The following is a 14707-nucleotide window of genomic DNA, read 5'->3' on the forward strand; positions in this document are numbered from 1 at the left end:
TTCACAATGAGAATGAGGAAACACTGGCACAGGTTGCCCAGAGAGGCAGTAGATGTCCCATCCCTAGAAATACTCAAGGCTGTGTTGGCCTGAGCTCTGTGCAACCTGATCTAGTTGAAGGTGTCAGCCTGTCTAGTCGAACCCCCTCCTTCACTGCAAGGGGTGGATTGGGGGGTGGACTAGGTGACCTTTAAAGGCCCCTTCAAACCCAAGATATTCTCTGTGATGAGTGCTGTGAGGAATATAAACTGAGAATCTGTTTATCTAGCCCCAGATTGGACATGTGCAGAAAAAAAAGCACCAACACACACTAATGCAGTGCAATAAACAAAAACTTTACAGGTGAATGAAGTGAAAGGGGCTATTACAGGAGGGTCAGAGATATGGCAGAAAAGAATTTTGACTATGATGAAGGGTAAGAACTATTAGGGAAAAGTATACATATGACACATAGTTTGGAATATTAGTCATGCAACAAACCAAGTGTGCCACAGTAAAAACAGAATTTCTCAGATTCAGATTGCCTTGGAGATGGCAATACTGAGTCTACAATAGGCCTCCAGGATATGATCCATTAAGATAATACTTCTGAAGAAAAGAGAGAAAGACCAGGTATAGCTTTGGATCTAAGTTACTATCAATTTAGTAACTTAAGGCAACCTATGAGACAGAAAAGGGTCATTTCTGACACAGAGACCAGATATGGGAAGCTAGACTGAATGAGATACTAATGAGAGGCCTGATTAGTCAAAGCAATCAGAGGGTTAACAATTTGAGCTCACTGATAGTTGTGAGTGGAGCTAGGAGACAAAGGGTTCAGCTGATCATCCTGGATTGCTGCATGCCAGGGGATGTTCAGCCTTCAAGAAGCTTTTGACATGGTTCTTGACAAACTGCCTGAATAAAAGGAAACCTGATTACTGCCCAGTGTGGGCCAAGCTCATGTCTGGAGAAGTTAGAGAATGGGTAGTAAGAGAAATTTGGCCTCAAAGGGTAGGTTGGCACCAGCATCTGTCATCCTCCCTGTAGATTATAGGAAATGTGATTAATGTGTCTGTCCATGTCAGGTGGACACAAAGTTCCCATGTTCAGTCTGGAGAGAAATAATAATGTGCATTGCATAATACTGGAAAGAACTAGTACACAAAGTTCCATAGTTGGCAGCAAGAAATTTTACTGAGCTTGTCAAAGTGGAGATGGTACAGCAGCAAGAACAGCATTACAGTAACAATATCTGAGAGAAGAGAAAATGTAATCTTGAAAGCCACTGATCTGCCAGTTTGACCTAAGTATAATGAAAAGCTTTTGAACAAGTTTGGAAGAGTAATTAAGACGTGGAGATAAATGGAAACTGGGATTAAATGTAATACTGTTTTATGAAATCAAATAATTCAAATTTGCCATATTTCATCTAAAAAGTGCCTAATATTCTAGAACGATAAAATATAATGAATCTCATTTGCTGGTGTTTCAGAGAAGGATTGAAATCTTTAGGTCAGTGTTATGATTTAGTGCAAGAGTACAAAAACAACTCCCCCGCTTTCCCCTCCTGCCCCCTCCTGCCCCCTCCCTCCCCTCTTACCAAGAGATAAGACAGGGAGGAAAAATCACAGAACATTAGATGTTGGAAGAGACCTCCAAAGATCATTGGGTCCAAAGCAGGAGCAACTAGAGTAGTCTGCACAGGAAGGCATCCAGGTGGGTTTTGAATGTGTACAGAGCAGGAGACCACAACCTCACTGAGGGTACTCCATCACCCTCACTGCAAAGAAATTTCTCCTCATTTTGAGATGAAACCTTCTATGTTAAAACTTGTACCTGTTATTTCTTATTAGTGCACACCACCAAAAAAAGATTGGCCCCCTCCACTCAACACCCACCCCTCAGACATCTATAGACATTGATGAGATCCCCTCTCAGTCTTCTCCAGTCTAAACAGCCACAGGTTTCTCAGGCTCTTTGTAGAGAAGGTGCTCAAGTTCCCTAATCATCCTCATAGCTCTCCACTGGATTCTCTCCAGCAGGTCCCAGTCTCTCTTGAACTGGACACAGTATTCCAGGTGTGGTCTCACCAGGACAGAGTCGAGGGGGAGAAGAACTTTCCTAGACCTGCTGGAACCACTTTTCTTGATGCACTCCAGGATACCATTGGCTCTCTTGGCTACAAGGTCACATTGTTGTCCTATGGAGAACTTGCTGTCCACTAGGACTCCAACGTCTTTCTCCATGGAGCTGCTTTCCAGCAGGGCAGCCCCTAAACTGTACTGGTGCCTGTTGTTATTTGTCTCCAGATGCAGGACTCTGCACTTGTCCTTATTGAACTTCATGAGGTTTGCATGCACCCAGCTCTCCATCCTGTCCAGATCAGGCAGAGTTTTCTTAGTTGATTTACACAGAATATTTTAGTCCCCTGCTATGAAAGTATCAGATTGCATCAGTATATATATGAAACAAAAAGAAAATGAAAGGGAAAATACTTGAAGATCTCCAGGGATGGGGCCTCAAGTACCTCCCTAGGCAACCTGTTCCAGTGTCCCACCACCCTCATGGTAAAGAATTGGGATTTAAATCTCTCCTCTAGTTTCACACCATTGCTCCTCATCCGATCACTGCAGGCCTTTGGAAACAGTCCCTGTGCAGCCTTCTTGTAGGCTTCCTTCAGGTACTGGAAGGCTGCTGTTGTGTGTCCCTGAAGTCTTCTCTTTTCAAGGCTGAACACCCCCAGCTCTCTCAGCCTGTCCTCATAGCAGAGGTCTTCCAGCCCCCTGACTATTTTCATGGCCCTCCTCTGGACCCTCTCTAAAAGGTCCATGTCCTTCCTATATTGAGGGCTCCAGACCTGTACACAGTACTCCAGATGAGGTCTCACCAGAGCAAAGTGAAGTGGCAGAATCACCTTTCTAGATCTGTTGGCAACACGTCTTTTGATGAAGCCCAGGATGTGATTTGCCTTCTGGGCTGCAAGCGCACACTACCTGCTCATGTCCAGAGCACTTCTTTGTCTTGTGTCTGTTGCTTTTTCAGTGGCACATCTTATTTGGATTTGCTTGACAGGTAGTGCAGCATTTTGGATTGCCACATTAGTCTCTCTAGCTTCTCTGATGCAGCGTGAACTGGCTGCTTACTCTATACAAATTTGAATTTCACTGTTGTAGCCAGCTCCCCAAGAACTGATTACTGAGGCTAGGTTAAATTAGATCATAACAGGTTTTCTAAGGAATCAGTGACAACTCCCATTTTTTTCTGGGGTTTAGAATGAGCTTTCCTGCTTTGTCTGCTTTCAAGCCCATTATTTCTGTGCATAATGCCTTTTAGAAATTAGCCTTAACTTTCTCCCATATGTTAAAATTCAGTGTCACAGATCTTGATTTATCTTAGGTAGTAAGCATGGAGTGTGTGGAGGCACTGCACAATCATGTAAGTGTTAAATTCATGCAGCTGAGTGTTGTAGTTCATCAGTTCATGATTTCTACCATTTTACATCCCATAGCTGTACTGTGAAATTTGTTCCAGAATGCAGATGTGCTCACTCCTGTGTGTCTCTCCTATCTACATACCTTAGCCATGTCTACAACTAGTGTGAAAATGCTCTTTGTGCTCAGATTTCTTAACAAAGTTTAAGCAGACAAGTTCACATTAATTTAGAACAGCCATCTCTAAAATATAGATCACAGAATAATATCAGACTTGCAAATGCAAATCTTCAACAGCTAACAATGGAGTAGGTTTATATTTCAGCCTTTTCCAAATAAGATGTCATTTTTCTCCATATAAAAATGGAGTGCGTATGCAGTACAGGCACCAATATGGGTGATTTAAATTGTAGTGATTTGAAGTATCATTTATATCAACAAGCATTCATTTAAATAGTGTTTAGCCTTTTCCCTAAGATATTCTGCAAAATAAAGTCTGTTTTAATTAGCTGATATAATTTGATGAATTTAATGAAGCTATTTGCTCAGTGAAAGATGGATGTCTGGTACATATTTGACTAAGCTGTTATTGTGCTTCTTAGTATTTACAGTTTTATTATTATGGAAAACAGTTAATAGTGAATTTCTTATTTACTGGGTATTTTATTGTATTTAAATATTACTTGTGTGAGGTTTCATTTGAATGGAAATTCAGTTTAATTGACGTTTACTTGAAAATGACACAAAACAGTAGTTGCATATTGTTTATTGGGGAAATAAAACTACAGAAATTGCAAAAAGAGCTTCCTTTAATGCAAAGTTTTTAAGTGTATTTGATGAAGAAAGTGTTCATCATCCCTAGTCAACCAATTATTTTTGCTTACCATGTTCTTCAAGTTTATAACATTTCATCGTTTTGCACCTCATCATTACTTACAAACTGAAGCTGGAAAATGAGCCTTGCTCATTTTCAGCAAGCTCTGGACCTCACGGCTTTACTTCACATCAACATTAAATTAGCCAAGCTGAAATCTTGTACATCTTCATGAAACACAACTGTTACCAAAAGTTAACTTAGCAACTTCAAAAGACTATGGGTTTAGTTTTCTACCCTAAACCCTTTCTGAGCCCAGAGCTAGTATTTTCGTATAACTATCATACCCTAAGTTCTCACTCCCAAGAAATAAAAGCCAGCTCAGAATAAACCACTTTATCTGAAGCTGCAACTGATTTTCCACATGACTATCACTTTACTTGTCTACACTAAATTTCATCTGACATTTTATTGCCTAATTAGTTTTGTCAGTTCTTCTGCAACACTTCACAGCTGGCTCTCATTTTACTACCTTTAATATTGATTACTCTATTTTCTAGGTAATTTATGGATATATTAATCAGTACAGATCCATATAGACTCCAGAGATGACATCTCTTATCTGTAAGAACTATTTATTTACTCATTTCTCAGTTTTCTATATTTTATCAAATATTTTATACATGCTAGGTCCTTTTCTCTTAACACACTGCTTCTCAGTTTCCTTCAAAAATTATTTGGAAAATCAGGATATACTAAATCAGTCAAATAATTGTTATTCACATAAGTGTTGACCCCTTTAGAAGCCTCTAAGACAAAGCAAGACTTTTCCTTTAAAGAATCAATGCTGACTTTGTAATCAGCCAGTATTTATCCACAGGTCCACCAATACATCATTTATGTGTAGTTATACCACAGGCTGTTTGATTTCAAGCAGATTCTCTGTGGACATCCTTTTCCCTTTTCTCCTTTTTGTTTGTGTTTTTTTCCCTTAGGGTTCATCTTGCCTGCTCAGACTGCCTTGATTCACAATGATATTGGAGCCATTTCCTTTTCTTTTCATTTTCACCAAGCACGCACTTTCCCTTTGTCTTGTCCTGTCGGGGCTGTGGGTGATTCAGGTTCCTTATGATATCAATGACATTTGTGGTAAGCAAAAAGGAAGTCACTACATAATCGTCTTTGAGGTAGCAAACGTTTTTTCTTCCTGATGTTTACACCTCCTAGTTCTACTAATCGTTCCCCTCCTTCCAGTTTAGGTTCCTGTTTTCAGAAAAGCATCCTTGGTGCTGTATTCTGCATCAATATTATCTGAGGGAGAAAACCTCTCACTAGGATCTTTTCTCAACTGTTTAAGCTTCTATGGTAGTTCCACATCTCTCCTTAATGAGCAGCTCCACCTCGCAGTTTGCTTTTAAGATAGGACTTGCACCTGTTTGAAGATTAGATCATTTCAGTGTGTCCCTGAAAGTGCTATTGATTAATTTTTCTGTCTCCATCAGTTCCTCTAATTTAGTCTTCCAGGTTTCATGGGCTTGAATTGAAGAGGAGGCTGAGCGGAGAGCCCATTGCTCTCTACAAGTGCCTGAAGGGACATGGGATCAAGGAGGGGCCCAGCCTCTTTTCCTTCATGACAAGCAAAAGGACTAGAGGAAATGGTTACTAACTGTGCCCAGGGAGGTTCAGGCTGCATATTAGGAAATATTTCTTCACTGAAAGGATTCTCAAACATTGGAATGGTCTGCCCAGGGCAGTTGTGAAGTCATCATCCCTGGGGGTGTTCAAGTGGCATGTGGACCTGGTGCTTAGGGATTAGTGTTGACCCTTCAGTTCTGGCTTGAAGGTTGGTCTGGACGATCTTGGAGGTCTCTTCCAGCCAGACATATTCTGTGATTCTGTAATTCTATGAATTCTCTCTCTGAAGTGCTCATGTTGCACATACTGTTACTAAGTGCCACTTTCCCACAGGGAAGATACTTATCATCTGACATGTCATAGAGTAAACTGAAAACTATTTCCCTTTTGGCGGAGCTTCCCCTTCATTTCTTCTCCACATGAATGACAAGGTGACTTCCAAAGCTGTTCTGTACATCCACATGATCTAACTCACTTCCTGTCATATTTCCTTAATACAAAAACTACAAAGCAGAGCAAGTATTGTAAGAGTGACTGCTGTAGTAAATATACAAGATTTATGTTTATAAAGTGGCAGCTAGGCAAATAATTGCTTTGGATTCCTATGCTTTTCTTTAATGATCAGAATGACAGTTAAGCCCTTTTGGGGCTGGGGAAAAAAATCAGTCTTACATCATCTGAATTTTAAAAGATGTCCTTAATGTAAATTTCTGGAAAACCAAAATGTCTTAAAAGGGCAACTTCTCATCTCATATAAATTCTTAAAATTCTAAGAAAATTTAGTGTCACATAAGAATTTTCCATGTATATTTCCCCCCAAAAGAAAGGTTTAAATATATACTAGGCAATCTGTATACATAAAATAAAATGAGGCTGGTTTGTACATCTGTCTTTGGGACTGTCATGGAACACAAATGCCTTCAGTGTTTCTTTCAGCTTGTAACAACAAAATATCAAAGGAAGATAAGACTGCCTTGAAAATTCTTCATGGATTCATAGATTGGCCATCCAGCCAATTCCTTATCCAGTGAGTGGTCCACCCCTCAAGTCCATACTTTTTCAGTTTGGTGACCAGGATGTCATGCAGGACAGTGTCAAACACTTCACATGAGTCTGGGTAGATGACATCAGTTGCTCTTCCCTTATCTGCTGATGATGTAACTCCATCATATAAAGCCAAAAAGTTCATCAGGCAGGATTTGCCTTTGGTGAAGCCATGTTGGTTTTCACCAATCACCTCTTCTTCATTTTCTGTATGCCTTAGCAAAGCCTTTGGGAGGATCTGTTCCATGATCTTGCAAGGCACAGAGGTGAGACTGACTGGCCTATAGTTTTGGGGTCTGCATCTGCAGGCTGTCTTTCCTCAGACAATGTGTGGAATATTTAATAAATACTACCAAGGGTACAATATTGAACCTACAGCACCTTTGGAAGGTACAAAACACAGCTAGTGTATGGTGGTATAAATGGTCCAGCTGCGAGATTCTAGGACCACAGGCTAAGGATGTAAGATGAGGATTAAACTACAAACTGTTGTTTTGTCTTTGGATACTCCATATTTCATGTGAGCCAATGAATCATGAGTGAGATTCAATGCTTCTATTTGCAAAACAATTAAAATTTTAAAGACATAATTGTACATCAAGATGCTTTGTTTGGCATTCAGAGCTCAGTTTTCATTTGGCAGATCTTGATTTTGAGGACTAAGCCAATCTGAAATATGGGCAAATATCCCAAACATGGTGAGGCATATATTTTCAAATGTTTCATGTACAGAGAGTCAATTTAGCTTAGATCTATAGTGTTTGTGAAAGAAAAGAAAAGAAAAGAAAAAAGAAAGACCTTATTGGAGTTTTTTTTCTGTAGCTTTAGCACCTTGAAAATTGCACCCTGCTGTGTGCTGGCATTTTAGGAATTGTGTTATTGCACATTACTTTTTCTCTAGACTGGTTAATTTGCAAACAGCTGTATGATTTCCTACAGATGTTCATGAGCAGACTGAAGAATGACTCCAACATCTGATATGTAAGAATCATCTTAAAATCAATACAAATGAAAGCTGCCATTTTGCTGTAACATGGATCTGTTGTATTTCTAACAGTACAGCAGAAATTGGCACCTTGCTGTGAAGTAGCTGCTGAAGGGAGGCAATAGTAAGGGACAGAATAGTCCAATTACTTCATGTGGCAGAGATGAAATTACAGCTCTGGTTTTACCTGGATACCTGAATAAGAATCTCTAATAGCAGCAGCAAGGGTAGCCTTCCTCACTGCATATTTAAAGATTGCTTCACAAATTGCTTTTGCAGGCACAGGTACAAATGCATCAGCTCCATTTCAGCTGCATTGTAAGAGTTTTGACACAATCACAGAATAGCTGAGGTTGGAAGGGGCCTCTTGTCCAAACTCCTGCTCGAGCAGGGACATTCAAGCCAGCTGCCCAGGACCTTGTCCAGGCAACTTTTGATTGTCTCCAAGGAGGTAACACTCCACAACCTCTCTAGGTGACTTGTTCTGTCTGATGTTTCTACCTGGAGTGTTCTGCCTCAAGTTATTTGTTGGTCATCTGCAATATAAATTTATTTTCTTTTTGTTTGTGAGCAAAGCATACTCCTTGAGATGTTTGCATGTTGCTGGTATGACTGGATTGAAAACAAAAGAGAGAAGGGGTCCTAGTCAGTGCCCTTCAAACACCTACACTGATCAGACAGCTTGCAGACCACAAATACCTTGTACTAAATAGGCTTGAAGAAAGTATGCAACTCTGGACATCTGCACTGCTGTGCTTTTAGCTTATCATCTCTGGTTTGATATCTGCAGTGGCAACTGCAAGAAAAGAGCACAAGGTGAATGAGGACACTGCTTTAGTTGCATGAGTGTTTGGCAACATGGGACAACACATCCCACAGAGCATGCAGGCTTTCTGGAATAGCCTGACGCCTGTAGCAAGGACTAATTTGCCCGATTTCCAAACAATATTCAGGAAAAATGTTTGTCTTTCCATCTCTTCATTAAAATGCTTTACTACAGACCAAGCCACAGAGGACTAACATTTAATCAGGAGGCAGCTACATGACTTCAGACTGCTGTCCTTTGGTGAGAGGCAAAGTGCTTGGCCATGTGAGATATAGACCAACACTGGCACGGGCTGCCTGGCATGTGTGTTGGCAAGGAAGATTTGTATACAGAAAGACCTATTTTCTAGTGTGTGTGTTAGTTGCCAAAAGCTCTGCTAAAAGAATGCTTCACTGAACACATTTGGATTAAAATGCATGTGTAATTTGTCAAAATTAAAAAGTGCGGGGGAGACACTCAGCTGACTCTGTGGAGCTGTCTATTGTAGCAGGATATACTTGATCTAGTTGCTCCTGGCTCCCTTTGCAGCCAATAAAGAGAAATAGGCACTTTTAGCTCATGACTCATCTGCACTTGCAGTGGATGTCATTTATGCTCTAATACAGAAATGCCTGTAATTGGCTATGAGAAGAGTTGAGTTTGACTGCCTTAGCTGTAAACATGTAAAGTCAGGTGAGATGATTCCCACCCTGCGGCACTGTTGTTCCAGCATGGCTGTTCCACAGTACAGTCACAAATGGGAGATGTGTAATTCAATAGAGAAATTGTGTGATTGATACTTCCTCTGTTAGTGCTAGAGATGTTAGGAAGCCTGTGTCATTTGTTAAAGGAGGTCAGCTAATGAGTAACCAGCAAGAAACAAATAGCCAAGGGAAGATCTGTAAGAGTATAGTGAATGTATAATTTGATGGGTAATGTGCACTATTGCTACATGACAGTTCCCCCAGCACAGCAATACTCATGCGGCTGCATTTCCCTCACTTCGAGCTACATCCTGCCCTTCCGGCACACGTGTGACTGCAAGGCTTTCAGCGAAGTGACTCTTGGTTTGCGCATTGTACCTGACAGGGGCATCGGTCTTCTGCTGCAGTTTGTTTCTGTTCAATCTATTAGTTCTTAGAAAAAAAGATTTCCTGTCAGGTCTTGCACTGCAATCTTGTGCTGTGTTTCGCACAGTGCTTCCAGCATTAGTATTTCCAGTGAGACCACAAATTCTTTGCTTGATTACCGAAAATTTTGCTTTTGCTCTCCTAAATATCTTCTCAAATTTAAAAATCTTTTACAATTGAATCTTTATCTTCATCTCCTTTCCTTCTCTGCCATTCTCCAGGCTGTGCTTTGCAGATTGACATAACAGACTCAGATGCTTTGATGCTATGGCGACACTGATTTTATGGTAATGAGCATGATAGGTCCATTACAACCCAAGGAGGACTTCAGGGTCATTTCACATAATTGCTTAACATGAGCTGCCTGCGATGCTGTGGCTAAAAAGGATAATGTGAACTTCAGAACTACATTAAAGGGAAAATATATCAAGCAGAGGTAGGAGAATCATCTGAGGCTTGTGTGTGTGCATCTGAACCTGAAGCACTGCTTATGGGGCACAGCTGGAGGCACAACTCCAGCTTAGCTCTGTCAGTACTTTGGTCAGTTGCAGGAAATCTATGTCCGTACAAGTGCTGTGAGTGTAATGCAATCACACATTCATTATCAAGGTGATTAGTGGAGAATTTTGAAGAATATTTTCCCTTGGATTAGGCAAATTAATTTTTAATGTCTTTGTATTTTTTTCATGTGGCTTTTGTAGTGTGAAGTCAGAGATACTCGGTTGTGTTTTCTCTGCTCTAAACAACTCTCAGTCTCTGATGGTATATCACTCCTTTCCTCTCACCTTGTTCTCATTCTCAAAACTGAGGACCAGGGATCTTACAATCCTTATGAGATGTCTTGATAAAGCTAAGATACAGGTGATAATAGACAGTCTAGATGGCTTCCAGTTCTGGTGTCCCCAGGACACAGAGCTGTTGGAGTGAGTCCACAGGAGGGCCACAAATATGATCCAAGGGCTGGAACACTTCTGCTAGGAGGACAGGCTGAGGGAGCTCAATTTGTTCAGCCTAGAGAAGAGAACATTCTGGGGTGACTTAGAGCTGCCTTCCAGTATTTGAAGGGATCTTACAGGAAGATTGCAGAGGGGCTTTTCATAAAGGTGGTTTGAAGCTGAGGGACAGCAGTTTATCACACAGATCTTAGGAAGAAGTTCTTCAGTAGAAGGTTGGTGGGACTCTGCAATAGGTTGCCAAGGAAGGTTGTGGATGCCTCCTCCCTGGAGGCATTCAAGCCAGGTTGAATGAGGCCTTGAGCAGCTGAGTCTAGTTGAGAGGCATCCTTGCCCATGGTGGGGAGGTTGCAGTAGATGATCTCTGAGGTCCCTTCCAACCTAAGCCATTCTATGAGTCTATGAGGAGTCTATGAGTCTGATTCTTTTCTTCCAGAGGGACAACACAGCAAGGCACCAGCAATCCATAATGTTCCTGGAATGCATGGATGACAACTTCCTCCTCCAAATGGTGGAGGAACCAACAAGAAAAGGTGCTATGCTGGACCTTGTTCTCACTAACTGGGAAGGGCTGATGACCAATATGAGGTTCAGGGACAGCCAAGAGGCTGCAGTGACCACAATGCACTAGAATTTAAGATCCTCAGAGCATCTAAAAGGATGTATTCCAAGCTTACAACCCTGGACTTTAGGTGTGCAGACTTTGATCAGGGATATGCTGGCCAAAATATCATGGGACAAAGACCTAGAGGGAAGAGACCAACTTTGTTGCTCTTCTCTGGACTCGTTCAGCAAGTCAACATCGCTTCCTAAACTGAGGGTGCCCAGAACTGGGACACAGTACTCGAGGGTGCGGCCTAACCAGTGCAGTGTACAGGGGCAGAATGACCTCCCTGCTCCTGCTGCCACACTGTTCCTGATGCAGGCCAGGATGCCATTGGCCCTCTAGCTTGCCTGGGCACACTGCAGGCTTCATGTTCAGTCTACCGTCGACCAGCCACCCCCAGGTCCCTCTCAGCCTGACTGCTCTCCAGCCACTCTGACCCAGCCTGTAGCTCTGCATGGGTTTTGCTGTGGCCAATGTGCGAGAACCCGGCACCTTGGATGTGTTAAATCTCATGCCGTTGGACTCTGCCCATCTGTCCCAGCCTGTCGAGGTCCCTCTGCAGAGCCTCTCTACCCTCCAGCAGATCAACTCCTGCGCCCAGCTTGGTGTCGTCAGCAAATTTACTGATGATGGACTCGATGCCCTCGTCCAGATCATCAATAAAGATGTTAAAGAGCAAGGGGCCCAGTACTGATCCCTGGGGCACACCACTGGTGACTGGCTGCCAGCTGGATGTGGCACCATTCACCACCACTCTCTGGGCTCGGCCCTCCAGCCAGTTCCTAACCCATCTCAGTGTGCTCCCATCCAAGCCATGGGGCTGACAGCTTGGCCAGGAGTTTGCTATGGGGAACGGTGTCAAAGGCCTTGCTGAGGTCCAGGTAGACTACATCCACAGGCCTCCCCACATCCACCAGGCGGGTCACCTGATCATAGAAGGAGATCAGGTTGGTCAGGCAGGACCTGCCCTTCCTAAACCCATGCTGGCTGGGCCTGATCCCTTGGCCATCCTCTAAGTGTTGCTGTGATTGCACTCAGGATGACCTGCTCCATAATCTTTCCTGGCACTGAGGTCAGGCTGACAGGCCTGTAATTCCCTGGCTCATCCAACCGGCCCTTCTTGTGGATGGGTACCACGTTGGCCAGCTTCCAGTCATCTGGGATCTCTCCAGTGAGCCAGGACTGATGAAAAATAATGGAGAGTGGCTTGGCCAGCTCATCTGCCAGCCTCTCTCAGCACCCTAGGATGGATCCCATCTGGTCCCATGGACTTGTGGGGGTCCAAGCTGCTGAGGAGAGCTCCTATCACTTGCTCATGGAACACAGGAAACCATGCAGCTCCCTGGCTCCCTCTGCCAGTTCTGCAGGCCAGCTGTCTGGTAGACGTTTCTTTCCAGCTAGTAAAAACTGAGGTAAAGAAGGTGTTAAGTACCTCTGCCTTTTCCTCATCCTGTGTTACAACATTTCCTTCCATGTCACCAAGGAGTGGAGGTTGTCCCTGCCCTTCCTCTTGCTATTAATATATTTATAGAAGGACTTTTTGTTGTCCTTCACATCAGAGCCAGTTTAAGTTCCAAATATGCTTTTGCCTCCCTAATTTTCCTCCTACATGCCCTAGCAACCTCTTTAAACATTCCATGGGTTGCCTCACCTTTCTTCCACAGATTATACACCCTCTTTTTTCCCTTAGTTCAATTAAAAGTTCATTACACAGCCAGGCTGGCCGTCCTGCCCCGGCGGCTCCTCTTCCGGCACATTGGCACAGCCTGCTCCTGAGCCTTCATCAGCTCTTTCTTGAAGCAGGTCCAGCCCTCCTGGACCCCTTTATTTTTAAGGGCTTTCTCCCAAGGAACCCTCTGAATTATTTCCTTGAGCAACCTGAAGTCCGCCCTCCGGAAGTCCAGAGTGGAGGTCTTCTTGCTGGCCCTCTTAGCTTGACTGAATACTGAAAATTCTATTATTTCATGGTCACTGGCCCTAAACAGCCTCCGACCACCACATCACCCACCAGCCCTTCCCTGTTGGTGAAGAGGAGGTCAAGCATAGCCTTGCCCCTGGTAGGCTCACGCAGCACCTGGGATAAGAAGCTGTCCTCCATGCAGTCTAAGAACCTCCTAGACTGCCTCCTCTCTGCTGTGTTGAGATCCCAGCAGATGTCAGGCAGGTTGAAGTCGCCCATGAGGAACAAGGTCAGGAGATCTTGAGACAGCCTTAAGCTGTCTATAGAATGCTTCGTCGACATCATCCTCCTGGTTGGGTGGTCTATAACAGACTCCAACCAGGATGTCTGCCCTACCGGTCTTCCCTCTAATTCTTGGCCCACAAGCATTCAACCTGATTGTCCCTAATCTCTAGCTCATGGCATCTAGTGCCTCCCTGATGTACATGGCCACCCCTCCACCCCTTCTTCCTTGTCTATCTTCTCCTGAAAAGCCTGTAGCCATCAATTTGCAGCACTCGCAGTCATGTGAGCTATCCCCACCACGTCTCCGTGATGGCAAACACGTCATAACTTCCTGCTGCAACAAGGCTTCCAGCTCCTCTTGTTTGTTTCCCATGCTCGTGCATTAGTGTACATGCACCTCAGACTGGTCTGCTGTTTTGGCCTCTGACCCTAGCTTACTGCCCCCAGACTCTTGCCTGAGGTGGACTAGTTTCAGCCCCTCCCCCCTTCGAAACTAGTTTAAAAGCCCTGTCGATGAGAGCTGCCAGTTCCCTCCCCAGAATCTTTTACCTTGGGGGACAGGCCATTCTCATATACTGTGACCTTTCCCCTTCTTTGGGACAGATGTACTCCATCTGTTGCCAGGTGGCCTGGTGCAGTAGAAATTTTACCAAGATCAAAAAACCCAAAATTCTTTGTCTGCACCAGCCTCTAAGCCACTTGTTGATTATGGCTGCTGTCCTGTTCCTTGTGGTATTCCCTCCTGCAACTAAGGGTATTGAGGAAAAAATTATTTGAGCACCTGTCCCCTCAACCAGATCTCCCAGGGCCCTGAAATCATTTTGATAGCCCTGGGAGTTCTGACTACAACATCATCATTCCCTACCTGCATAAGTAGCAAGGGATAATAGTCAGAAGGCTGTACAGCCTGGGTAGCCTTCTGGTAACATCATTAATTGTGGGCTCCAGGGAGACAACAGAGTTCCTGTGAGATGGGTCCTGGCCGACAAATGGGGCCCTCCATTCCCCTACAGAAGTGAATCACCAATAACAATTACCCTCCTCTTTTTCTTGAGGGAGCAGGTCCTGATGCCAGGGGAGGGTTGTTTAAACCTTAGGCTGTTTTGCCTTAGGCCATTTAACCTTAGGGTTGTTTA

This window comes from Dryobates pubescens, chromosome Z, assembly GCF_014839835.1.
Source record: "Dryobates pubescens isolate bDryPub1 chromosome Z, bDryPub1.pri, whole genome shotgun sequence".
Lineage (NCBI taxonomy): Eukaryota > Metazoa > Chordata > Aves > Piciformes > Picidae > Dryobates > Dryobates pubescens.